This window comes from Tamandua tetradactyla, chromosome 6 (genome assembly GCF_023851605.1).
Source record: "Tamandua tetradactyla isolate mTamTet1 chromosome 6, mTamTet1.pri, whole genome shotgun sequence".
In the NCBI taxonomy this organism is placed as follows: Eukaryota; Metazoa; Chordata; class Mammalia; order Pilosa; family Myrmecophagidae; genus Tamandua; species Tamandua tetradactyla.
The window spans coordinates 97,841,437-97,869,424 of NC_135332.1; the positions used below are offsets into that span (position 1 = coordinate 97,841,437).

The 27,988-nt window shown below is 40.8% G+C and overlaps 1 long non-coding RNA gene across 5 annotated transcripts in view; it reads left to right on the forward strand.

Moving 5' to 3' along the window:
• Positions 1-27,988, forward strand: part of LOC143688628 (uncharacterized) — a 67,665-nt gene that overhangs the window by 31,396 nt on the left and 8,281 nt on the right. For 3 of the 5 annotated variants that reach the window (XR_013178180.1, XR_013178175.1, XR_013178174.1), the window contains exon 7: positions 25,538-25,667. This is a non-coding gene — a long non-coding RNA (uncharacterized LOC143688628). Of the gene's footprint in view, positions 1-4,645; positions 4,700-17,003; positions 17,120-25,537; positions 25,668-27,988 lie in introns of those variants that run through there. The other 2 variants (XR_013178176.1, XR_013178178.1) reach the window with 2 other exon arrangements.

Consider the following 27,988-nt stretch of genomic DNA (forward strand, 5'->3'; position numbering starts at 1 on the left):
CTGGAAACATGGAAAAACAGACAGGCCAGGAAATGTCCCATCAGATAAGCCCACCATGGACTCCAGCTTGGGAACTCTTCTCCTGTCCCCTTGCCATGCCCTCTTGTCCTTGCAACACCCCTGTCCCTGTGACCTCATCCTTCGGATCCCACGTCTCACCCCACCTCCTCCTTGAGCCTCATCTCCCAGAGCAAGTGGGAATTCCCCTCTGTGTTCCTGGCCATGTTCTAGCCCATTGGTGGCATATCACACATGGGCCTGAGCATGGGTGCTAGAGCCAGGGGACCAGCTCCCTCTGGCAGAGGTCATGCTCTCTCTTTGGGTTGTAGTTAGGGATAAGACTGTACTAAATTTGCAAAGAACTTATAGCAGTGCCACACTGTGTGGTTATCATGGCATCACTGTCTTCTTGTGATCATCCTCAACTGGATTGTCAATTTTTGCTCACTTGCTAATTGTCTGAATTAATGTTTTGAATGCCTAATTATGTGCTTGGTACAAGGAATATATTGATTAAAAAAAAGAAAGAAAAAAAGACATTTTTTTGAATGTCTTCAGAAACTCTATAGTATGTACTTATGCCTCTTTCTGGAGTTCCATGGTGTTGGTTTAATGCATTACTTCCCTCTTTCCTTCTTCCTTTCTTTCTGACTTGCCTTCCCTCCTTCCCTCTCTCCTTCTCTCCTTTCCTTCCTTCCTTCTCTAAACACACATTGGGCTCCTACCCTGTACCCCAAACACTGGGCCCTCTGCAGTAGACGGAACAAAGAACTCTGTCATGAAGTACACTAGCAAATAGTTAATGGGGAAGGCAAACAATAAATGCAGAAATGAATAAACAATATGATTTAGGAGAGTCATAAACACTCTGAAAAAAACCCAGAAGTATGTGAGGGATGACGTGTTGATTGCTGTAGTTCAGCCAGGGAGGATCCCTCTGAAGAGGTGCCACCTCAGCAAGACCTGAAGGATGGGAGACTGCCCAGTCCAGCCCGTGGGAATAGCAACCAGGCCAGGGAACAGCAAGACCAGGGAATAGGGGTGGAGCTGGTGTGTTAAGAGTGGAGTGAGCCAAAGGGAGGTAGGAGATGTGGTAGGAGGGACAGTTGGAGGAATAGGCAGGGAAAATTCCTGGGGCTTGTGGGTCCTTGCAGGTGTGTGGTAAGGGTTTCATCTAGGTGTGCATGTGTGGGCAAGCTGGCAGGGATTAGGATGCATAGTTCACGCATGCAAGCTTTCTCTGCTGTGAGAAGCCCACACAGTGATGTCCAAGGAGAAGGAGGGAGGGCAGGGGTGTGGCTAGAAGACATAGGGGTGTGGCATCTCAAGGGCTGTTTGAGCAGCATCCTCTGTGACTATACAGCAGCTAAGGGCCAGCCCATCTGGTCATGTTCTTTGTCTTTTTAAAATCAGATAAAAGCTAAGTAGAGAGTGTGTTGTCAGAATCAGACCCCCCAAATCCTAATTGAACCAAGTACAAGTTAGAGGAGTAAATTTTTGAATAGGTGAAATGTTTTTTTTTTTAAAGTTAAGATTCCCATAAGAAATGATATTTTATAGAACAGAAATGGAAGAGACAAATCTGGACAACAATTTAGTCCTTTAATCTGTATCTCATGGAACGTTCATGTCATCTATTTCAAGTGTCTTTGGGGTGAGTTTTTATTGCTTCTCAAAGCAATTGTTTTCATATTTCAAATCCTCCCTTGAAGAATTCAAATTGCAATTAACTTTTTTTTTTCTATTTTAAACTAACAAAGCCAACAAGTGTATAGTCACTATAAGAAGTGATAAAAGAGAGTTAACTGGAGGGTCAGAAAGTTGTGGGGCAAATTCTTTTTGAATTAATTTCAAAGGTAGTTTTAGATCTCTTCAATTATATTGGCCAATTTGAGAGGAATTCTTTTCTCTTCTGTAAGATTATTTATTTCAGGTATTTGTAAGTTGCTCATCGTAATTCTTTACTCATCTCCTGCCTCTCATCCAAGTCAAAAAGGAAAAAAAAAAGAGTCATTGGTTATCCAAGTTAGACATCAAAGGAATGATCTTTCCCCCATAAATCAATCCCTCCATTCTCCTAATTGCTTTGTTGATTTCTACCAAACTTCCCCCATTTATCTATTGAACTGTTCATTCCCACAGTCTTGCGTTTGTTGTCAGAAATTCTTCCCTTTTGTGTTTTCCTGCTACAAATTATCATCCAACTGAGTGATGTTGGAAGTATATCCAGTAACACCAGACAGTGACGGAGGCTGAAGATCAAAACATGCCTCATCTTGAGCATCAGATTTTTTAGAAAGCATGATCATTTTCCAGGGAGCACAAAGGCAATCACTTTTCTCTGTCATTTTCTTCTTTTTTGGAAAAGAATTTAATGCAGCGATAATCTCTTTCTCACTAGACCTGAATATTGATTTCTGCTTTGCTTTCTGGCCCCTCTCTTAAATTGTGAAGACACCACCAAAGGTGAATATTGATCAATAAGCTGCCTGAAATTTCCTTGGGCACAAGGACACCAGCCCCATCACCTCTGTGCCCCAGAATAGACTTAGAGGTGAAGGGTCAGAGATGAAAGGCTTCTGATTATTTATTCTTTGTAATCAGCCCACCAGTAAACTCTGAGCCTCTGTTTACACCTGTCCTTGGAGTTTAAGATGGAAAACTTGTATTCCCAGGTCCATGCATGGATGGAAGTGAAGCAGAACTCTTATCTTTCACAGGTTTTTATTGGAAGAGATGGATTGTTAGTTGTCAAGCTTGTTTGCATTTTTGGTAAAAAGTTTACACTTCCTGGGCCTATTCAGGCAGTGCCTTCGCTGCTTGTTCTTCATCCATTATAGGATCCTTAACTCTTTTAGACATTGACTAAAGAACACCCAAGTCAATTTCTGCCCAGAAAAAGACATGGAAACCTGGTGGAAACTCCTTTTCCTTGCCTTACATTGTGGCAATGCCATTGATTTCATTGTTAAAACAGAGCAGAGAAGGTCAAGGAGATTTCACGATGCTGAGAAAAAAGTCAGTCCCTATCCAAGCTCGTGAAGTGGCCTAGAGGAACTCGGTTCATATCTAAGCCCATCGACTGGGAACCAAAGTTTTCTAGAAGGGGTCTTGGCTTGACCCAAACCTCTCAGAGTTAACTCAATAATTAACCTTAAAAAAGATGCTCCATGAAATTCTGATAAATCTTTGTTCATATTTCATGGGTATTCTCTCCAATCCACTACTCATGGACTGCCGTGAAGCAGGCATGTACTTCCCATCTGAATGATGACAATATTCTCATTTACTCTTTTTGTTTGAGTCATACCCCTACTTAAATCCTTTCAGCACCCCAGGTTACTTCTGTTTGGGGTTATATTAAAAATCCCCAGTATGGTTGACATCAGCTTTCACTTTTGGCCCCATGCAAACAGTGCCTGTTCTCTCGGAGCCCGATTTCCCAAGCCCCGTTCCTCCAACTTGAGGCAAATGGGCTGTGAAGTTCTGGAAGCTTACTTTTTAGGGCCGGGCACTCCAAAGGTCCTTCCAAAGTCCAGAGCCTAATTTTTGTTTCATCATTGTGGATTATTTTTTAGAAAGCAAGCCTTCACATAAGCATCAGGCCACATAGCACCTGGAATCATACTGCCCTCATTCACGCTCCCTCAGTCATGCTTACCTTGAGGTCTCCTTCCTCTGACATTCTGGTTAAAGCCCCCTCCTGGACACTTAGTGTCAATTCTCCATGGCAGATCATACCTTCCCAGAGGGCAGGGATGGCTTCTTTCATCTCTGAATCCTCAGTGCATATGTGAGGTGCAAATTAAATGTATGCAGACGCATTAACGAATGAAATCCAAAATGTGGTCGTTGAACTCATGTCACCTAATTACAAAATCTAATTGAATTTATTTAATGCTAATGATGGCTAATGTAGACAGGAGGCTGATGATGTGCAAGGCACTTCTATCAGAGTGTCGGGTATACTAGTTCATCTTACTCTCTCAACAATCCTAAGAGGTCCAGTCATGCTATGGGAACTGAGGGACAAAGACAAGAAATCGCTTGTCCACGCCACACAACTGAATGGCGGGAGACTGACCAGTGCCCTATGTTATCCTACTTGAAGGATGATGTCTTGCTCACTCCAACCCTGAGTTCATTTTTCTCCCCAACCCTCAAAGGGACAAGACCCAACAAAAAAATCCTTAGTGCAAATGAGATTACTGAGAAAGGACAGAAAACAATTTGGTGTGTGAGGTCAATTAGGGTGCCTCTACAATATAGTCCAGATTCAGGGGCAATCACAGGTAAAGAGGGAAGTGTTTTGTATTCTCTGTTTGCATAAGAGAAGTTAATTTCATACATATCTCATGAGTTCTCTCTAGCTTTCAGAGCTGCGTACATGTGACAAGGCAATGCGTTCAATAAGCTACAAAGAAGAAAGGAATGTGCAGAGTTCAGTGGAATAATAAAAATGAACCTTCATGCTTTTGTGTGATGGCTATGGGGCTGCTGCCATTTGGGCCAAGAACAGTTTCTCCTCCGCTCCTGGTGCCTCTTCTCTGCTCTCTGCACTCTCCTCTTTTCCTGTGAGGGGGAAAGAGGATAAAAACGTTTCCTTGGTTTCAGAGTAGTAACCTTCAGCACTTTTCCCTTTCAGGTACCTGCCAAGCACTCTCCCAAACCCTGCCCAATCTGCTTCCTGACTCCCAGGAGAAGCACCCTCTCCCCCTACTCACAGGTACTGGCAAACGAGTGAAAAGGAGCAAGTATGTTTGGGGTTGCATGTAACTGCACCTGTATGTGAGCTTCAGATCTGATTAACTCCATGGACACAGGGAAGCCATGACATGGCCCTGGATGGGGAAAGAGAAGCACACACATTTGCTAAGATCCAAAAGCACATTTGCTCAGTGTCCCTTGTCAATATTTCCTTTGTCCATTTTTCTTTCCTGAGTATTTCAATCATTATCAAAATGTGAACCTTTTTTTCTTTGAAAATCCTCAAATTTTGAAGCTTTGGCTGTGCATATTTTAGATTCTGACTATCTAACCTCACCTGATGCAGAAACAAGAAAAGTCCATGGAAGAATGACTCAGGGAGTCAGCATTTCCTTCTCCCTACTCCTTCAGTGATAATTTAACTCTGTCACGAAGGACTTAGGGTGGTTTCAGGGCATTCTCTGTATATGCTAATCTCATTGTGATAAGCAGAAAAGAAATCTAAGTGCTATTTGTTTTAGAGTATTTTGCATCAGCATCAGGCCCAGTTGTAACTCAACTTGTGCCATAAAACGATCCCCACAGATAGGACGATTAGTAGACCTTTGAAGACAGTGTCAATCAAGACATGGTCACTTTGTCCCCTACTGCTCCTAAATCTTGCTGAAGGCTGCCTCCTCCCAGTTGTCTGGCAATTCTAGGTCACCAATTAACAACACTTGAGCCTGTGAATTTCTGCTTGCCCGATGAGTACATGATGCAATTTAAATTCCCTTCATTAAACCATGTCAACAGGTGGTAAAAGGTCCCCCATTAGGATAAACTGATGTAGTTAGGTGCCGTCAACACTGTTTATTGCCTGCCTGTTGTTCCCCACTCTCATAGCTCCCCCAAGCTGAGTGCTCCCCAAGGATTTCCCACGACTCCTTCTCTCAAGACAGAGCTCCACCCATGGAAATGTCCTGGTCCTTCCATCAGCTTCATTTTGGGTTCCATGCACTGAATGTCAGTGTATCACTTGCAGATTTGCAGACTTGTGTCTGTCTCTTCCACCAAATGTAAGCTCTATGAGGACAGGGTCTTTCTTCTTTCTCCAGGCTCACAAAAGGGGACTTGATCAGGATGGGTTGGAATTCAAAGAATAAATGTGTAATTTTTTGTATCCTACAGTTTGTTTTACCTGTGAGATGTCTAGCTCTTGATTTAGTTATTTTATTGACCAGATTGGGTGACTAAACTGAGGAGAATCTTATTCTAAGAATGGTGGTGATTAGTGTAGATAAGGAAAGGTTAAGGAGGAACAAGGTAGTGGTTGTATTGTCAGAGATCTCTGATAGGAGATGCATAAATACAAGTAAATGTTGTGATATTTATTGTAGGATTTGGTTCATGTGACCATGAGGATGAGAAAGTCTGAGTTTTTTAGGGCAGGTGTCAAGCTGGGAGCACATGAAGGTTGAGATGAATTCCTGAGGAGAGGCTGGCTGGTTGTGGTAAGAAAAAATCTTCTAACTAGAGAAGTCAGCCTTCAAGTGATTGGATGAGACTTCTCTCATTGCTGAAGGCAATTTCCTTTGTTGATTACAGATGTAATCAGCCATAGATGCAACCAACAAACTGATGATTTAAGCCCATGAAATACCCTTAAGGTAATCATCAGGGCAGTGCTTGCTTGACCAAACAACTGGACACCATAACCCAGCCAATTTGACACATGAATTTAGTCATTACAGTGGTCTACTCATATTTGAAGGGCAAGCTTATATAGAAGGAAGTAAACTTTTTCTTTATTGCTCCAAGAAAAAGGGGGAACAAATTAAATCCAGTAGATTTAATTTCTTTAAAGAAAAACAGATTTTGACTCGTTAGAGGGTGACTTTTCTAACAACTCCATGAACCAGCCCATGGCCACCCATCATTTGAGCTGTACATTGTCCAGCCTTTTAGCTCATCTCTACCCCTTCAGACCCCTTGCTCTTATTTCCGAGAGTTCCATATTGCCGACATCCTTAAGCCTCTGTGACTTTGCTCAAGCTCTTCTTTCTCCCAGCCCTCCTTCAGCCTCTCCCCTTCCCAGCTTCTCCTGCATACCCATTAATCCTTATTCACCTCCAAACACATTTTCTTTGAAGCCATTTTTGACTTAATGCTTAGGAAGGATGATCACTGCCTCCTTCAGGGCCCACCCACTGTACCCTCTACCAACAGCTGCCTCAGCGGCTGTAGCATTTTGTCTAATTCTGTCCTTTAGTCTGGGCTGGCACTAAATACCACATGTGGTTATTAAGCACATAGAAGGTGACTAGTGTAAGATGTGACTGGTGGTTACCAGGTTGGCTGGTACAGATTACAGAACTTTTACACTATCACAGAGAGTTCTGTTGGACAATGCTGGCTGCATTATAAATACTTTAAGGGCAGGGACTATATTTTGTCCAGCCCCAGCCAAGAGCAGAGCTCAGGTACATTGTAGGTCCTCAATAGATATTTTTTAAAAAATAAATACAGCTGTTCACTGATGGAATGGACTACATAATGAAGTAGTGAGGTTTTCATTATAGGAGGTAATCAAACAGAGGATAGGCCATTGTATATTGAGGTTATAGCAAGAAGTGATGTAAATTGCAGGGCAAACTGTAGCACTTAAATAGAAGGGTGGGGTGTGCAAGGGTAGTTCAGTAGTAGGATTCTCCCCTGCTGTATAGGAGACCCAGGTTCAATTCCCAGCCCACGCACTTTTCCCCAAAACAAACAAACAAACAAAACAAACAAAGGAAAAAAGCAAACAAACAACAAAACTTCAACAAATAATGCTGCAATAACAGGATACTTACATGGAAAAAGAATAAAATGTGACCCCTTCCATACAGCATACAAAAAAAAAATAGAAGTGTGCCTTCCAAATCTAAGAATTTGTGAATATTAGGAAAAATTAATAACATAGAAAATAAAATCATCTTAGACTTCAAATATTTCTTGTGAGCAACAGAAATAAGAACTCGTGTACCCTGAGCTTATCTTCAGTGATAGATAGCTTATTCTGTCTGAGAAACTCATATCAGAAAAAGGATAGGAATGTGTGGTTAAAAATTTACTCTTCACCTCAATACCCAAAGTAAATATCAAAACATACTCTAAACAATACCAAAGTAACTGTTCTCAAAAGCAAGCAAATTCAATTATTTAAAAATGGATGTTCGGCGAAAAAACCTAACTAGAGAGCTAGTTAGAATACATTAAAACAATCTGTAAGGGTACAGGAATGGCACACTTATTCATTTATTCTTTGAGGTTTGGGGAGCTCGAGTTCAAGGACCTGGGGAAAAACCAGCCTGGGACAAGAGGACTAGCTGGGGAAGCAGAGGGAACAGGGGCGCAAAGGTAGAATTTATCATCGGAGAGGCAGCAAGTCTGATTCTTGAAGCCTTCATGAGGAGCTTGGTGTCAAGTGATGCTGTTAGGTGCTCTGTGCAGAGGAATAAATCAGTTTGTTTGCCAAGGATGGTCGGTGGTTAAAACTGCATCCCAGGGGCAGCCGATCTGTATTTAAATACCAGCTCAGCTCTTCACAAGTTGTTGGGTCTTGGGCAGGTTATTTAACTTCTCTTGTTTCTTTGGCTGCAAAAAAAAAAAAAAAAAGAGAATAGTAAATGTAATTTCTTGATTGTGGAAGTTTTAAGGATGAAATGAATGGATAACAGACAGATAGTAAGTTTTCCTTCAATTATCTGCTATTTTTATGTTTTAAAGGCACTATTCTGAGGGGTCTATGGGTGATTCAGTGGTATAATGCTCGCCTTTCATGAAGGAGACAGTGGTTTGATTTCTGGACCATGCACCACCCCTGTCTCCCACAAAAAATATTATTCTGACGCCTGTGTGGAGATAGGGGTGGATGTAGACCCAGCAGCTCTCACCATTGCCCAGACAAGACATGGCATTGTAGAGGCAGAGTGCAGAGAAGATATAATCCGGATATGTTTTGAAGTAGATTTGTTTCAAAGATAGGAATTTGCTAGGATACAGAGATGAGGCAAAGAGGGAGAACAAGGATAGTTATTTCCTTCTTAGCTTCAAAGATGGGTGATTTCAAGTCATCATTTTCTGGAACAGAGAACTGGAAGAGAAGAGGTTAATGAGGAGCTTAAACGACCAATCATTCAAAGACGTACTGAGTCAGGATACACAAACTAATTCTTGAACTGGATGCATTTCTATTGAATATGCTTCAAACACTTGATATTTCCCTTATTATAAAGTGGTGAAATCCATTGTTAAATGGCAGTGCTTACTAATTTTGATGCTGATTGCTCTTCACATTTATTAACTTGGTTTCCTTTAGTTGGGATTGTGGCGTCTTAGTTTCTCTCTGCTTCTTTTGGTGATTTATTTCATGGGTGTTAAATTCTTCCATTACCAACAACCAACCCACATCCAATCAAATGTATTTGCCAGATAAAGCAGGTTTTCAGCTGGGAGTGAATGAACTTATTTAGATTGTGTTATTAAAGAAGAATGGTCTTTCTCTTCAGTTTTTAAAATATGGAACTTAGTCCTCTATTTTTTTTAATGTTTTTTATTGTTGCATAGAACATAAATACAGAAATAAGAGAGAAAAAGCAATGATTTTCAAAGTACACTTTAACAAGTAGATACAGAATAGATTTCAGAATTTGTTATGGGTTACCATTCCACTATTTCAGATTTTTCCTTCTAGCTGCTTCAAAACAGTGGAGATTAGAAGAAATATTTTTTTTTCTTTTTGTGAAAAATAACATATATACAAAAAAGCAATACATTTCAAAGCACATCACAACAATTAGTTGTAGAACAGATTTCAGAGTTTGGTATAGGTTACAATTCCACAATTTTAGGTTTTTACTTCTACCTGCTCTAAGGTACTGGAGACTAAAAGGAATATCAATATAATGGTTCAGCAATCATACTCATTTGTTAAACCCTGCCTTTTCTGTATAATTCCACCATCACCTTTGATCTTTGTCCCACCCTTTAGGGGTATTTGGGCTATGCTCATTCTAACTTTTTCATGTTGGAAGGGGCTCTGGCTAATATGGGATAAGGGGATGGAATTATTTGATGTTCTGGAGAGGATGACCCCTCTGCATTTCAGGATTTTTCTGATCCAGGGACCCATCCGAAATTGTAGGTTTCTGGAAAGTTGCCCTAGTGCTTGGAACCTTCGTAGAATCTTATCTAATGTTATAGGTGTTCTTTAGGATTGGCTGGAATTGCAATTGAAGCTTGCATTAAGAGTGATCTCCACAGTAGCCTCTCAACTCTATTTGAACTCTCTCAGACCCTGATACTTTATTTGCTACACTTCTCTTCCCCGTTTTGTTCAGGATGGCATGGTTAATCCCATGGTGCTAGGGCCAGGCTCATCTTTAGGAGTCATCTCCTTTGCTGCCAGGGAGACTTTCACCCCTGGATGCCACATCCCATGTAGGGGAGAGGTCAATAGTTTCACTTGCAGAGTTCAGCTTAGAGAGAGAGAGGCCACATCTGAGCAACAAAAGAGGTCCTCTGGAAGTAAATCTTAGGCATAGCCCTAGGTAAGCTAATCTTCTCTGCTATGTACAAAGGCTTCACAAGAGCAAGCCTCAAGATGAAGGGCTTGGCTTAGTGATTTGGGTGTCTCTAATATTTGACACAGTATCAGGGGTTTCCCTGGTGGTAAAGTTTATAGTTCCATATTTGTTCTCCCATCCCTCAAGGTTTAGTCCTCTATTTCTGCAGAGTAACTGCAATTAGGAAATAACTGCTAATATTTTCATTTGCATTTTCTCTGACCAGACACTTGTTTTAGACTGTGATACTGCTTTATAAATAGCAAATAAAATAAATTGACTGGGGCTTATGATGAGTTCCTAATGAACAGAGCTAATACTTGGCATTGAACGCTATCTTGTCCACCCCTTTCCTGACTGCCTTCCTAAAAGTAAAATTCTGAAAGGAGACCACCTTTATATATCATTAATTACAAAGCTAAATATTGTTTCTATTTTGGTGGTAATTATCACCTACAGGTCAAAATATTATTTATTTCATTTTTCTCATTATTAGAGTTTATTTCCCACTAGCAATGTCTAGAAAAGCTGACTTATTTTTCCTTTATCATGAGAAATCATTTTAATATAAACTAATATTATGACATCATGGGAAGACTCATTTGCCCAAAAGGGGTGAGTAATTTCCTCAGATGTATTGAAGGTCAAGTTTGTCAATTTCATTTATATTTTGAGGCTCTGTTTACCCAAATTGGAAGGGGTAGTAGAACAGAAATACAGATAAATAATCATTCTAGCACACCAAACTGGATAATTGACATTGAAACCATGGCAGACCAAAACTAGTTTGGGGGGGTTTTTTTGTTCTTGTTAACTTTTCTTCTGAGCTTGTTTTACTGTGTGCCATATAACCTGAGTATGCACAGAAAACGCTGACTCTTGCCCTTTAGATGACCTTTGAGACACCAGGACCAAAGATCACCTCCCTTGGACCCAAGATTATGAGGACTGGGAGATATCTGTGCTGGTTTGAAAGAATGTATGGACCCTAGAAAAGCCATGTTTTAACCAAAATCCCATTCCGTAAAAGCAGAATAATCCCTATTCAATACTGTATGTTTGAATCTGTAATTAGATCATCTCCCTGGAGATGTAACCCAATCAAGAGTGGTTGTTAAACTGGATTAGGGGAGATATGTCTCCACCCATTTGGGTGGGTCTTGATTGGTTTACTGGAGAATGAGAGATCTCATTGGAGAATGAGAAATCTCTGAGAGAGAGCAGAGAATGACATAGTCTCGAGAAGCAGAGTCTACCAGTCAGCGAACTTTGGAGATGAAGAAGGAAAATGCCTCCCGGGGAGCTTCATGAAACCGAAAGCCAGGAGAGAAGGCTAGCAGATGATGCCATATTCATCATGTGCCCTTCCAGCTGTGAGAGAAACCCTGACTTTGTTTGCCATTTTCCTTCTCACTTAAGAAAGAAACCCTGAACATCTTCAGCCTTCTTGAACCAAAGTACCTTTCTCTGGATGCTTTTGATTGGACATTTCTATAGACTTGCTTTAATTGGGACATTTTCTTTTTTTAATTAATTTTTTAATTTTTAAAAAAATATAACAACAAACAAACACAAACATTCTTAACATATGATCATTCCATTCTACATATATAATCAGTAATTCAGTTCGCAATATCATCACATAGTTGCATATTCATCATCATGATCATTTTTTAGAACATTTGCATCAGTTCAGAAAGAGAAATAAAAAGACAACAGAAAAAAATTCATACATACCATACTCCTTACCCCTCCCTTTCATTGATCACTAGTATTTCAATCTACTAAATTTATTTTAACATTCGTTCCCCTTATTATTTATTTTTATTCTGTATGTTTTGCTCGTCTGTCAATAAGGTAGATAAAAGGAGCATCAGACACACGGTTTTCACAATCACACAGTCACATTGTGAAAACTACATCATTATACAATCATCTTCAAGAAACATAGCTACTGGAACACAGCTCTACATTTTCAGGCAGTTCCCTTCAGCCTCTCCATTACATCTTGACTAACAAGGTGATAATTATTTAATGCGTAAGAATAACCTCCAGGATAACTTCTCGACTCTGTTTGGAATCTTTCAGCCATTGACACTTTATTTGTCTCATTTTGCTCTTCCCTCTTTGAGTTGAGAAGGTTTTCTCAATCCTTTGATGCTGAGTTCCAGCTCATTCTAGGATTTCTGTCCAACATTGCCAGGAAGGTCCACAAGGGACCTTCTTGGCCTTAGAACTGTAAACTTGCAACTTATTAAATTTCCCTTTTAGAAAGCCGTTCCATTCCTGGTATATTGCGTACCAGCAGCTAGCAAACTAGAACAATGTCAGAAGCAAATAAAATGAGAAAGGTCCTTCAGTGAGGAAGATCCAGCCTAAAATCCACTCTACCGCAGGTAAACAACTCTAGAGTCAAACAGTTGGATTAGTCCCAGTCAAACCTTCCCACTTCTGTCCTCATCTCTCATCTCCCATCCCCATAAAATCACCCTTAATTCTCAGTTCCAGGAGACAGATTTGAGCCTTACTTCCTGTCTCCTTGCCAGTTGACATCGCAATAAAACTCTTTTCTCAAAATCCCAATGTCATGACCTCTGTTTGCATTGCTTGGCAATAACATGCCACCTACTTTTTTTTTCTCAGGCATACAATTTTGGAATGATTTCCTAAATGTTGCATTTTACACTTGTGGCACTCGCTAGTGGCCAAGTCTGGCTCTCCCTGGGCACATTGGCTTCTTTATGTATTCATCTGGCCATATCGTCCCCCCCCCCCCCCATCTTCTTTCTCTCCTTTTAGCAGAGAGCAGGGCTTGGAGGTGGCAAGCTTACTGAGACTCATGAAAAAAACAATGGATACAAACTTTTAAGGCTCATTTGGGAAAATTCAAATGTCCCTGCAGTGAGCTCTAGGTTGTGCCCCTCCAGGGAGTGGTGGGCAGTGTCATGAAGCAGAAATTGCCGATGGCCAGGACAGGAAGCCACCTGCTCTGAACTGGTCCCAGGGAACACACCGAGATGGAGTCTGGGGGTCATGGTCATTGGAGCTCCTTCTCTGAGCCTATCAGATAGCATGCTATCGTTCGACATCACCGGTGTCTGTTTCACACTGTTGACACAGAGAGATGAGCTGCCTCACATCCTAGCTTGGGCAGAAACAGCCACTTCCTCCCACCTGCACAGGCAAATATTTACTGGTGCTCTGGACTTCCAGGAATAGCAGTGCTTAAGAGGCAACTGGCAACTGTGAAATCAGGCCACTTCAACCTGGGGTCAGATGCGAAGGGTCCTAGGGCTGGGCTTCTCACCACTGTAGAAACAATAGCAGAGCAGGCTAGAGGGATGTCACTGTTTGGGACTCCAATTTTATTCAAATTGGTGTTGGCATACTGCTGTCACTTGACCCACAGATAATCGGTCTTGGAAATGATCTTCGGCTCAGGTATTCCTTTACAGCCTCCAAGATTTGTTTCATTGTCTAAGAATGAGGATGGAAAGAAAAGGAGAGGGGGAAATGAGTTAGAAAGGAGATGAAGAATATTGAAAGGAAAGGAAGCAAGGTGTTTGCAGTGGCCTGACTGCCTAAGTGGCAGAGGCAATTCCTTTCACTAACCTTCCTGGGCACTCGGGACATGGCTTGGTTGCCTGAATCAAACCACCCTATGGGAAAGGCAGGGTCCTGAGGCTGAGGCTATTACCATATCTTTTTTTTAAAGCATAAACATATTTCAATAAGCTTGTAAGACCCAAATAAAGCCCAGAGCTAGAGAAGATGTGCGATCAAGAATTATGGATAAATGAACATTTATTGAGTCTTGGACTTCCAGTCCTTCTAGTAACCATGAGAAGATGGTGTTATGATCTCCATTGCCTTTGCTCCGAGACCTTGACTTCCCATGTCCCCTCCCCCCTGCCTCAGGTGGGTGCAGGGAAAGGGGACTCGGGCTCTTCTTGAGCTTGAACTTGTTTTCTCCCTTGGCCTGATGCTGAACTTGACCTTCCTTGCTGGTTTTCTATAACTTACAGACCTTTCTCCTGCTTCTGTAGCTCCTAGAAGGTCCATTTCCCTTAAAGCATTTCTTGAGATGTATAGAAATACGCAGAGAACACAGAGCTCCCATACCCCCCATCTCAAGTTTTCTGTATTATTAACAATTTGCATTAGTGTGGTACCTTGTTACAAGTGATGAAATAATATAACTCTAGTCCATAGTTTAATTAGGGTTCACTCTTTCTGTTGTACACCTCTATGGGGTTTTTAAAAAATTTTTCTGGTACTATATATACAACATAAAATTTCCCATTTTCATCACTTTTGAGTATACAACTCAGTGGTGTTAATTACCCCGTCTCTTGTGTGTCTCTCTGTGTCTGTGTTTTGACTTGGAAACAGCAAGCTATGCTTTTTGCTTTCTTTATTCATGTAGAAGCTGATCTGTCTTTCAGCTCATTGTGACGGAACAGGTTGATATTTTGCCATTTTTTTCTCTTGTCCTCTGTCAGCATCATTTGTTATTTCTGTGGCCCTTGAAATGTCTGTTTAGGAGCATTGCATTTTCTTGCAGAATTTTAACTCTAAGGTTTTCATTGGTTTCCCTCAGCTCACACCGAAAGCATGCTGAAACACACTTTTGACAAGCTCATGTTGATTATGGTCTCTCTCTCTCTTCAATAGTGTGGATACTATTCTAGATAACCACTCCTGCGCTAATGTTTGTAGAGGAAGTTTTACATGAACTTACATGAGTGTTTTTTGGTGCACGGTCTGGGAATCAAACCCGGTCTCCCATACCGAAGGCGAGAATTCTACCACTGAACCACCCGTTCACCCTACATGCACTTTTTTTCCCTCCGTTTTCTCAATATTTTATTTTGAAACATTTCAAAAGTACAAAAAAGTTGGCAGATTGTACATTGAACACCCATATACCAGTCAACACAGTTTGACAACTACCTCATTGATTTTATTTTTTTCATATTTCCCCATATATCCAGAATAAGCTGAATTTGTATGGTCTGAGAGACCAGTTATATGTATTTTCTTACCTTATTTACTTTCCAATAACCCAGCAGGGAGATGTCTTTAACACTTTCCATTTTACGGATGAGGAAATTGAGTCACTGGCTTGAAAAGTGAACTAGCCATGTCTCTCAACTCATGGTGCCAGTGCTGGGCTTGGAACCTGCAGTGCCCCATGGGGACACTGACCAGTGCGGGGCTCAGGACTCGTGGTGGCCCATGGTGATGTTAGTCAGGCCTGAAAGAGGCCCAGGTCTGGGTAGAGCCTCTGAGAGTGAACTGATGTGGAATCTAAAAAAGTCCCCTGTGGACCCCACTGACCCATTCCCACCTGAGAATCTCCCATTTAGTGGTGAGATGCCACTGCATTTCATTTGCTTCCATCTTTAAATAGAATTCCTTTCCATTTGCAAAAAGAAAATCAAGAAGCCAACCTACTTAAATTGGTTATTTCACCTTTCTTACTAAGAAACAATGGAGAAAATGCATTGGCTTAAACTTACACTTGCTTTTTAAAGGGCTGTTGCTTCTTCCTCTGGAAGCCCCTTTTCACTGGGAGAATCTAGCATCCCGTGTCATATCTCAACAGAATTTTTACACCGTTTATCATGTGAAGAGTGTTTTCAGGGGAAAGTGTCAACATAAATTTGGAATTTCCTGACTTCTATAGAATTGAGTTATAATCTTGACACGACTAGAAAGGAAATCTTAAAAAAAAAAAAAAATTAGAGTGTTTTATTGTGGAAATGTCCCCAAAACATTTTCCTCGCATTTTCCCAGAGAAACCTGACAGCTTGGGGAGGGGTCGGGAAGGGGAGGGAGGAGAAGGACAAAAATCAATGCCACATCCTTGAACTCTTTTGTGTGTCCAGAACAATGTCCAGTTAAAAATCAAACAATATTGCTGCTAAATAAGTCTAAAATAGTCCTTGGTCAGTGCTATGGAGAAGGACGTCCCGTCACAGCAATGGGAGAGGGCTCTGCCTACCACCCAAGGGCGGGTCCGGAGTTCGCCGGGAGGAGGCGCGGCCCAGTGGCTGCGGACCCGCTCAGCGATGGCTGGAGACCAGGGCGCTGTCCCCCGGGTGCCAGCCGCAGCGCCACGCAGGGCGCGGGGGTGGGGTTGGGCTCCAAAGTCACCAAGTCTGGCTCGCGGGGCCCAATTTCCTCGGGAAGGGGAGGCGCGGCCGGCGCTGGGTGTGTGGCCGGCCCGGGAGGGGACGCCCGCGCGCAGACGGCAGGACCCCGGCGCTGGCCCGCGGCCAGGGGGCCCGACGCCAGCCCTGGCGCTGGGCGGTGGGAGCGGCCGCGGGGCCGGGCGGGACAATGGACTCGCTGGAGCCAGGCGCTGCGGCAGAGCCTCGCGGGGCTTCCTGTGCGCGCCCGGCGCGGCACAAAGTGTCCGATCTGCAGCGGCCGCGCACACCCTCGCCACCCAGCGCCACTTCTGCCTTGGGAATCGCGGACGCTGCGATGCCGTCACCCATTGTATTTTTATCCCCTCTGGCAACCATGAGTCACCTGCGGGGAGGACTGATGTAAAGGAGCTACTGCCCTGAGCTTCGCATCGCCCGAGGGTGGGGGATGGGGGTGGGGAGAAAAAAGTCTTTAACGCAATTTTTTAACATTACCTATCCCGCAATTTGCCGGTTTATCATCACATTCTGTTTCACATTTTTAAATCCCTAGACTCCCGTTTGTACCGGTAACGTAAGGAGACTGGGAGAGAAGACGAAAATACGGGTGAATGTATTGGAAGAACCTTGCTTTGATAGCTAAGTGCTTTCAATATCCTTTGACTACATTTGGAGCTCTTAAACAGATCCCTGGGATTTAAAAATAAAAAATAAAAATAAAAAACAGCCATTAAACCCTGTGCTACCAATCTCTGGAAAAGGACTGGAGAGATGCAGAAGGTTCTACTTTTGGTTTTGTTTTGTTTTCAATTTCTGTTTTTGGCTTTGGAATATTGCAGTTAGGTTATTAAGTACTGACCAAAGTCCTTGCCTAGGCCAGAAAGTTTAAAACTATTACAGCCTGCTTCCAGAAATCAAAGGTGGAATTCAGCAGTTACCAGAAATGCTCTCAAGCCTTCTGGTTCAAGGTCAGGAAGTTTTTGAGAGGAGGTCTTCCAAGGGGAGAGCACACTGGGCTGTGGCTGTGCTAGCAGGGCGGTGTTAGAACTTAATTGGTTCAAGTGGAAAACCAGGCACTGGGGGCAGGCATCCCTTTCGCACTTAACGTGATCCTGCCACTGCAGTTCAAACCAGATTCTCAGCAAGAAGTGGACAATTGTTCAAAATAACATGGTTCCTGGTTTGCTTTCTTAACTTTTTTATTTTGAAATAATTTTAAACTTACCATACAGTTGCAAAAATCGTACAAAATCTTGGTTTACTTTCAAGGTGCCTGAATAGATTTATTCTCTCATAATCGAGCCAGCAGCAGCTCTTTGGTCCTTGCTTTGGTGGAAATGGCAGCTTGGTTTGGTCAGGGGCCGTGGTGTGTTGGTGAATCCTTAGGACCAGTGCTCTGGAACGAAGCCCGGATCTTTGCCATGGTGGGTGCACAGAAATGTAGAATTCTTTCAAACTAAGAAATAGTTTAAGCAGACCGAAAAAAAAAAAGAGAGAGAGAGAGAGAAGATAATGCAATAAATGTTCATGTACTCACCAGCCGATTTTGGTCAAATCTGAACATTTTAGGGTATTTAGTGATGGCTTTTCTTTTCTTTCTTTTTTTCTTTTATTTTACTTTAGAAACAAACTTTTAAAGAAACAGTTGGGGAGCTGGGCCACCTTGCTGACATCCTTCCCCTCTCCCCCTGTGCAGGGTTGACCACAGCCCAAATGCTGGCCTTTGAACTCTGGCCTTGATGGGTCTCCTGTCTGTGGGGTGGAGGTCCCTCCAGCTCTCCTGGCTGTGCAGAGGTTGACATCCATACTGTACCAGCTTTCAGTATTCTGAACACCACCCTCGACTCTGCATGTTTCCAACATCCATTTATTTAGACATAGAATATGTAATATCATTTTGCATATTTTAAATTTGAATATGTCACATTGTAATGTAATAATGATTTTTAATAACAGCTTTATTGAGATATCATTTGCTTATCGTATAATTCACCTACTTAAAATATGCGATTCAATGGTTTTTAGTATATTCACAGAATCGTGCAGCCATCACCACATTCAATTTCAGAACATTTTTTTGGTCCTCAAAACTTATATTCTTTAGAGGTCACTCCCCATTCCCCTTGCCATTCTCACTTACCTCCCAGGCCCCAGAAACCACTCTTGGTCTGCCTCTATGGATTTGCCATGAATGGAATCATACACCATATGGTATATTGTGACTGGCTTTTTCACGTAACATAGTGTCTTTAAGGATCATCTGTGCTGTAGCATGAATCAGTGCATCATTCTTTTTATGGTTGAATAATAATCCATTTTATGGATATGCCATGTTTTTTTAATGTCCATTCTCCAATTGATAGACTTTTTGAGCTGCTCCCACCACTTTTTGGCTATCATGAAAAATCCTGCTGGGTACATTTATGTACGAATTTTGTATGAGTTTGGTTTTCATATCTCTTGGGTATATACTTGGACATGTAATTGCTGGATCATAGGGTAACTCCATGTTTAATCTTTTCAGGAAATGCCAGACTGTTTTCTAATGTGGCTTATAGCATTTAACACTTCCACCAGCAGTGGATGAGGGTTCCAGTTTCTCCACACCCTCACCAACAGTTGACATTGTTTGTCTTTTTTATATTGCCATCTTAGTGAGCTTGAAATGAATCACATTGTGGGTTTGATTTGTTTCCCTAATGGCTAATATTGAGCGTGTTTTCATGTGCTTATTGGCAGAATAAATCTTTTCAGAGAAATGCCTGTTCAGATTGTTGCCTATTTTTAATTGGGTTGCTTTTTTATTATTAAATTGTAAGAGTTCTTTATATTTTCTACATATAAGTCCCTTATCAGATATATGATTTGCAGACATTTTCTTCCTTTCTATGGTTGTCTCTTTGCTTTCTTTATGGTGTCCTTTCTGTATACAGTATTTTGAAACTTTCCCTAATATTATGCTTTTAGATTTATCCAAGTAGAAATATGGAGCACTAGTTCATTGATTTTGACCAATTTTAACCCCTATAAAATACTTAATAGTATGAGTAATATGGATTAATTTACTGATCCAGGTCCCGTTAGTGGAAATTTGGCTGTGGAAATTTGGTCTGTTACCAGTATTTGGCAATGACAAACAAGCCTGCTGTGAACGCTTTTGTCTATGTATGTCTACTAGGGCACATTTTCAAATGTCCCTGGGGTAAATACCTTGGAATATATCTCCTGGGTTTTGGAGAATGTGTATATTCATGTGTGTTAAATATTGAAAAATTATTTCGCTTTCTTACCAGCGATATTAGAGATCACACAATGCAGTAAGTTAGCTAATACTTGGTACTATTTGACATTTAAATTGTAGCTTTCTAAATAGACTTGAAATTCTCTTGTTGGTGTTTTAAGACATAGCCTTATTGACTGTCAAGCTATGGTAGTCTTTGAAGGACAGGTAAACTTCTGGGGCTGCTTTGTTATTTAGCACAGAGGGTTTAAAAAATTGTCTCCATAATATACTCTCATGCATCCACAGCTCTGGAGACTCTCTTTTTCTGTATATAAATGTGCCAAATGTTTGCACGGTTCCTGTTGCAGTCAAAGTTGACTACATTACTTTGTCAATTATTTAGAACTATATTCAGAACGGAGCCTCTTTTAAATCTGCAATATAAACTTTTTGCTATTGACTAAAGTAGAGTTCTAGAATTTATGAATATAAGCTGTTTGCAAATTCTTTAGCCCCTGGAAATCCTGTAAAAGTGGAATATCATCACATTCGTATTCTTGATCCCCAGTCTTCCTTTAGTGTTGCCTCTAATAATTCCAATTTATTAGCATTTTGTCATATAGTTGAATTTAACTTTTTAATCTTTTAAGATTTAGTTACTACTGTTCTACTTACATAATACCTACATAACTGATTAGGCAACAGGTAAATAACTAAGGACACTGTAGTACTGCTGTTTGACATTTTTAACAGAATGAAATTTGGCAGGTACTCTATATTTTAGATAACTTGAGTTATGATTAACTCAACATACTATGATATGTAGATAAGAAGAAAATTTCTACTGGCAAATCAAGTTTTCTCTCTGACTAGAGTTTGATTTGAAAAGAGACTAAGAAGGAGAGGTTTCTATTCGAATTGTGTGAGCTCTAAGATTTGAATAGGTGATGTTTTTCCAGCTCATTTTTTACTTAGTGTTGATCTGTTGTTTCAGATGTATATCTAGAATCTACAGAATAAAACTTCATTTTATTTAATGATAAAATAAGGAAATTTCTAGTGGGAAAAATTTATAAATTTTCTAGTGGGAAAAATTTATAAATGCTCTTTTAGTTGTATTTTAACAGGCTCCCTTACAAAAGTTTCATCATATCTGAGATTTTAAAAAAACGTTATTGTGGCAACATATAAAGTTGGCCTTTTTCCCATTTTCAAGTGTACAATTCGGTGGCATCAATTACAGTCACCATGTTGTGCTACCATCACGATGACCCATTTCCAAAAATCTTTTATCATTCCAAACAGACTTTTTGCACCCATTAAGCTATAACTTCCCATTGTCCTCAGCCCCTGGTGACCTCTAATCTACTTTCTGTCCCTATTAATTTGCTTATTCTAGATATTTCATATAGGTGGAATCATACACGTCTAAGTGTCTGGCTTACTTTACTCAGCATAAGGTTTCAAGATTCCTTTGTGTTGAAGCATATAAATTCTGAAACTTCATTCTATTTTGTGGTTGAATAATATTCCAGTGTATGCATATACCATGTTTTGTCAATCCATTCATCAACTGATGGACAGTTGGGTTGCTTCCACCTGTTGGCATTTGTGAGTAATGCTGTTATGAACTTTAGTGGACAAGTATCTGCTTGATGTGCTCATCTTTTTACATGTGTTTATAATATCATTTAATTCTCACCGACAACCTAGGAGGCAGCTACTATTTCACTCATTCTGACTTTAACTATTTGCCAGAATATTCTGAAGATTTAGATGGTGGTATTAGTTTTGGCTCTGAAAATAAACTGAATTTTATAGTCTTTGGATATTTCCCTTCTGCAAGGTGTCAAAAGCCAAGAAAATTCAAGAGTGTAATTAAAGAGAGTCGGTCTTTTTAGCCATTCCATGGAGCATTCTACTTCAGAATAAAAGGTATAGTCAGGAAATCCTGATATGTGCTGTCTAAATCTACTTCACTGAAGTGGTAGAAGATTAAAGTTCAGCCTCAAAATTATTCTCCAGTGAAAACTGGGTATATTCCAACTTGCACCAGGTTTGCTTGGCCTCTTTCTCATGTCTATGGCAGAACTAAGAGCTCTCTCTGTGGCTGTGGAAACTTGCCAATGAAAGCTCCTCAAATGGAGAGCTGCAAGGTGTGGCGAGGCGAGGTGCTGACTCCTCTTCCCAAGCCAATGATTGTCCCGTGGTGTCATAACTTGGTAGCAAAATGACTGATGTGGTGTTGGCCAGACTTGGAACATCATGTCACATGGGAAAATATTGCAAGTTGACTACAAATGAAGATGTTCTACAGGAAAGGCACTGCGGGTGGTTCCGGCCTGCTGGAGGTAACTGCCTCTGAAATAGTTATAAAATTACACAAAGACCTGGGGTAGATCTGCTCGGCATTTCAGTTTTGCCACATATTGGCTCTGTATTATGTAACTTCTCTCTGTTTCCGTTTGCTCATCCATACAGCGGGGATAATGATAACATGACCCCCAAGGCTATTGTGAAGATTAAATGAGATTATACACAAAAAGTGCAGGAATTATGCCTGGAAAATAGGAAACACTTAGTAAATGTCAGCTAGGATGATTCTTATATTATTATTATTATGATAACATCCAATAAAGTTGGGGAGAAATAAATTAATCCTTGAGGGAGCAAAACAATGTTTGGTTAAACCTTTAAAATTGCTGAAGTTATTTATGTGTATTCAGTCAGATCTGGAGTCAGTGTAGGTCTGCTCAATGCAGAGCGAAATTGAACATAAAGAACAAGAGAAACTTCACGTGCTACCTAGAAGATTTAGTAGATGGTCTTGTAAATCTGAATAGTTTTATATGACTTCAGGACATATGCTTTAATAAATAAATAGTCTGTAGATTTGTTTACTTATTTATTTATTTGTGTGCATGATCCGGGAACTGAACCTGGGTCTCCCACATGGAAGGTGAGAATTCTACCACTGAACCACCCGTGGATGCCTGTATATTTATTTTAATATTGAAAATTTGAGAGAGACTAAAGAAACAATGACAAATATACTACATAATCCTGGATAGAACCTAATAAAGGAGGAGAAAATATCCAAAAGGACACTTACGGGGGCATCTGAAAGAATTGGAATATAGACTTTAAGCTTTAAATCAATGTAAAAGTTCTTGAACTTGATAACCATACTTAAAGCGGTTATGTAAATCAATATCCTTGTTCTTAGGAAATGTACTTGGAAATATTATGTGTTCAAGGAGCAGAATATATACAACCTATTCTTAAATGTTTAGAAAATAGACATATATAGATAATAGCTAGGTAGATCAGCTTGATTATAGATTGATAGCTATGAAGATAGAAAGGTAGATACATGATCTGGAAAATGTGGCAACATGTTAAAAGTTGGTGGCTCTGGGTATCTGGGTTGGCAGTTATGTTGGAGTTCTCTGTAAGCGTTTTGTATTATTTTTGCAACTGTTTTGCAAGTTTGACATTATTTCAAAATAACTGTTTTGCAAGTTTGACATTATTTCAAAATAAAAAGTTAATAAAAATTTAGATAGCACATGTGATGCTGTTTCAACATGGCAAATATTTTTTTAATGTCATGAAAAATTAAGTTTAAAATGTAAACCCACAAAGCCATTATTTATCAAATAATACTATGAAAGGAGTTCATCTTTAAACAGTCTGAATTTCTAACTCGTTGGCTATTTTTTTACTTACACATTAATAAGAAACAGCTGAGTCAGTATTTAAGTAAATAGAATTTATTTACCGTTAATTTTTTTCTATTGTCTATCCCCAGAGAGAACTAGGAGCACACACCCACTGACACACATTAAAATCTGTTTAAGTAGTGCCATTTCAGATCATAATGCTACCAAACCCAAGTTTTATCTAAATAAATAATTCTCTATAATTAGTACAATTGTTACATAGTTACAAACCATCACCACAGCTGGCAGGCATTGTTCCAGAGCAGGTGATTTTTCTTTTGAAAAAGAGGTCGCTCATCAATGTTTTCTTAAATAAATCATAATGTTCTATCAGTAGCAATATCTTAGATAAATATGTTCTAACATTACCCTTTGGTTTTCATGCCCAAAGTGAGCAATTTATTTCAGGACAATTATTTGTGCTACCAGGGATGTTAAAAAAAGAAAAATCATTCAGCTGAAGAAGGCTTCCTGATAATCAAGGAATCTTTGAAAGCTTGCCACGGGACACCACCAGGTCACTGTCTAGCTCTGGGTTTCCTTACAGAACGGAAGCCTCGGTGACAGCTCGGCCGCCCATCATTGAAGGCCTGTCAGCAAAGGCCATTTTGGAAGAGGGAAATATAAATAGAAACACAAGTAGTCAAAGATGAGTTCCAGGAAATAACGGTAAATGGCCAAGTTAAGGGGAGTCACTGAAGATGTTCAAGCTTTTTATTTTTCAGGGGAGATGAAAAAGCAGGAATAATGCCTTTATTCCTTCATGGAACAGGAATATGGGCCAGCCTGACAAATGGAAAAATACCACACTTCTAAAGTTTCCAGAAAGTGATGATTGAAACTATGACCTGGTTAAAGATTTTTTCTTTTTCTTTTGTATACTATACAGAAAAGTGTACAAATCATAAGCATTTCAGTCTTGGACTCTCACAAAATCAGGGTTGTGTCTCAAAAATGATCTGCCCAGAAGGGTTTGTACCAGCATACACCTGGGAGACTTTGGGTTAAGCTGAGGTAAGGTACACAGTTCTTTCTCTGATTTCCCTGAGAGGAACTGTTTAAACATCTGTCTCTTTAATGAATTTCCTAATGGTGATGGTTAATTTCACGTGTCAGCTTTGGCTAGGCTAGGGTGTTCCAGTTGTTTGATCAAACACTGACCTAGATGGAGGAATGCTGAAGATGAGATCAGCATCTACAATCAGTTGACTTTCAGTAAAGGAGATTCCCCTCCAAGGTGTGGTGGCCTCATCTAATCAGTTGGAGTTCTTAACACCAAGAACAGAGAGTTCCAGGGATCAAAGGGAATTCAGTCTCAAGACTACACCCTCCATTCCTTCCTGAGTTTCCAGCCTAAGGAATTCAGACTTAATTCAACATCACTCTCACTGGAACTTCTGCCTGCAGCCTGCCATAAGAATTCCAACTTGCCAGCTCCCACCCACATCGTGTGAGCCAATTCCTTATAATAAATCTCTGAATATGTAATATATATCTTGCTGGTTCTCTGTAGACTTTTGACTGGTATGCTGATCTAGATACAGCAGATCTCCCAGTTTAATTAGACAAAGAGTACAGAGTCATGCATGAGGACTTAGAAACCAGCCAAGTTGGTTTTTAAAAGCAAGATTATGTAATAATAGGTAAAAGTATATTTTTCTTAATCCTAATACATGGTACTTTCATTTGGTAGCCCCACTTGGATTAGTGGAGATTTATGACACATTCTTTTAGTTTATTGGTGGCAAGAAAAGTTTAAGAGGCAGAAACCAGAAGTAGTTGCAGTTAGATCTTCTTTGCTCATTTTCCAAATTTCTCTTAATAGGCGTCCTCACATCGAATACAGTAAGACATCTTATATATAGGCAGCTGTCCACACAAACATGATAAATATTTCAAGACTCCAAATCTGTCTTTTCTTCAATTTTGGATTGAAAATCAACCTAGAAAAGTTAGACACTCAGGTAAATCGGCGAAAGTATTGAACAGAGTATTTATAAATACATCTATACTATAATAAACAGAAGAAATTCACAAGGTGAATAAAATAATTAAGAATATATTTGGGACCAAGGAAATAAACATTTTCAAATTGTAGTTAGAATTATGGATGATTTTTGCTTTTTTATTTGTCTTTTTTAGGTTTTCAAAAATGGTAAACATGTATTTTGACAACCACCCTGCACTATTTGAGAGCATGTTATCAACAAAAGAACCCGATGCATTTTATTCATGTTTAAGCAGCTCAAGCTTCCCCAGTGGAAACAGTCCAGTGAGTTGATTCTTCATGGTTTTATTTGCACCTTCCATTTACTTTGCAGATACCAGGGAATTAGTAGACACATCTCTTATTTTATCAGATGCAGGAGAAATGGGAAATGATACAGAAAGCCCACAAATGAATTTAACTAAATTCACCTGACTGCCAGCAGATAACTGAGTTCTGTGGCAGGAGGCTGGTTCAGGGGAGAGAGAAAAAATAGGGACCAAGCAGTCCTGGATTCCAGCCCTATTTTCACCACTGTCAAATGGAGAGAGAAAGACAATGGAACAGCAGGTTCAATGAGGCATGATTGTAATTATGACATAGGCAAGCTCAGAATCATGGAGGTTGACCCAACCCAGGCTTGAGCTTGGGGGGCAGGTGGAAAGGAGAGAAATTTTGCTGGAAAAGAGGATGCCCAATCCCAGGGGAGAAAGTTGTTCCACGCAGAGTGAAAGCTTATGAAAGGGCACAAGACAGGTCAAGGAATTCTGAGTTGTCCAGCGTAAGTGGAGTTGAGAAAGGAGGTGTGAGCTCAGTGGAAAGGGTCTGAGTCAAAAGTAAGATGGTCACAGCCATTGTATCCTATCATAAGGAGTTGGGCATTATCCCAAGGCTATGGAGAGTCATTGAAAGGTGTTAGGAAGAGAAAGAAATGTCTAGAGTGATATTTATCCATGAGGTGCATGGACAGGGGATATCAGGGGGTGTGCCCAGGAGAAGGGTAGCCCTTCAGTAGCCCAGGCAGTGCTTAGGCAAGGAATTCTGATGTCCTGTGCAGTAGCGAGGGCTCTGTGTGACCCTGTGGAGGGTCACCAGGGTTGTGGACTGTTGGGACTCAGTGCATGGTGAAATGACAAAGATAGAGGTACAAAAAAAGCACCCCCAAGTTGCTCAGGCAGTTGGTAGATGGGGGAGCCACCATCCACTTGGGTGGGAGCAGGTTGACAGAAAAGCGCATTGAGTTCAATCTGCAATGTGTTGGATTTGGTGTGTCTGGGCATGACATATGTGCTGGTTTGGAAGGATGTATGCCCCCCTAGAAAAGCCATGTTTTAATCAAAATCCCATTTCATAAAAGTAGAATAATCCCTGTTCAATACTGTATGTTTGAAACTGATTGGATCGTCTCCCTGGATGATGTGATTTAGTCAAGAGTGGTTGTTAAACTGGCTTAGGTGACTACATGTCTCCACCCATTTGGGTGGGTCTTGATTGGTTTACGGGAGTCCTATAAAAGAGGAAACATTTTGGAGAATGGGAGATTCGGAGAGAGCAGAGAATGCTGCAGCACCACGAGGCAGAGAGTCCACGAGTCAGCGACCTTTGAGGATGAAGAAGGAAAATACATCCCAGGGAGCTTCATGAAACAGGAAGCCAGGAGAAGAAGCTAGCAGATGACGCTGTGTTTGCCATGTGCCCTTCCAGATGAGAGAGGAACCCTGAACGTGTTCACCATGCGCCTTTCCAGCGGAGAGAGAAACTCTGACTATGTTTACCATGTGCCCTTACACTCCAGAGAGAAACCCTGAACTTCATTGGCCTTCTTGAACCAAGGTATCTTTCCCTGGATACCTTTGATTGGACATTTCTATAGACTTGTTTTAATTGGGACATTTTCTTGGCCTTAGAACTGTAAACTAGCAACTCATTAATCCCGTTTTAAAAGCCAATCTGTTTCTGGTATATTGCATTCCGGCCGCTAGCAAGCTAGAACAACATAGGAGGGAAAGGTCTGGAGCCCCTAAGAGAGCTCAGACAGGGAAAGCAAAAATGTGAGGGCATTGGCTCTGGGCAGTAAGTGAAACTGGTGGTAAGCAAGTGCTCTCAGAGACAGCCAGGAACCAAATTGTCGGGCCAGGGAATGTTAAAGGAGTGAACAAAGGGAGAGGATTCTGGGAGCAAGACAGAAAGCTCCATTGGAAAGGAAGAAGGACGAGGAGCCAGAGGTTCAATGTGGACCAGGGGTGTGGAGGTATCTGCCCTTCCTAAGCCTTTAGAGAAGATTGGATTTGCTGCAGCTCATTGCCCAGGCCCCAGAGGGAGACTCCAACCACCTGCCCTAGAGGCCTGGAGCTGCCAAGGCAGCTGACACCGGCCCCAGTGAGTTACTGGCTGATTGACAGCTCTGGGTGGCTCTCGGCCCTGCCAGGATTAACCCGTTTGGGAGCTTAGACCACAGCCTGGCAGGTGGTGTATATTTAGGAAGCCTTGGCTGATAATATTACTAGAACACGTGCAGTTCTACTTTAGGAGGTTTTTGTTTGTTTGTATATAACTTCAGGCCTGTTGTGTCAGCCCCTCATAATTGTATTTGACTCTAAAAGTAA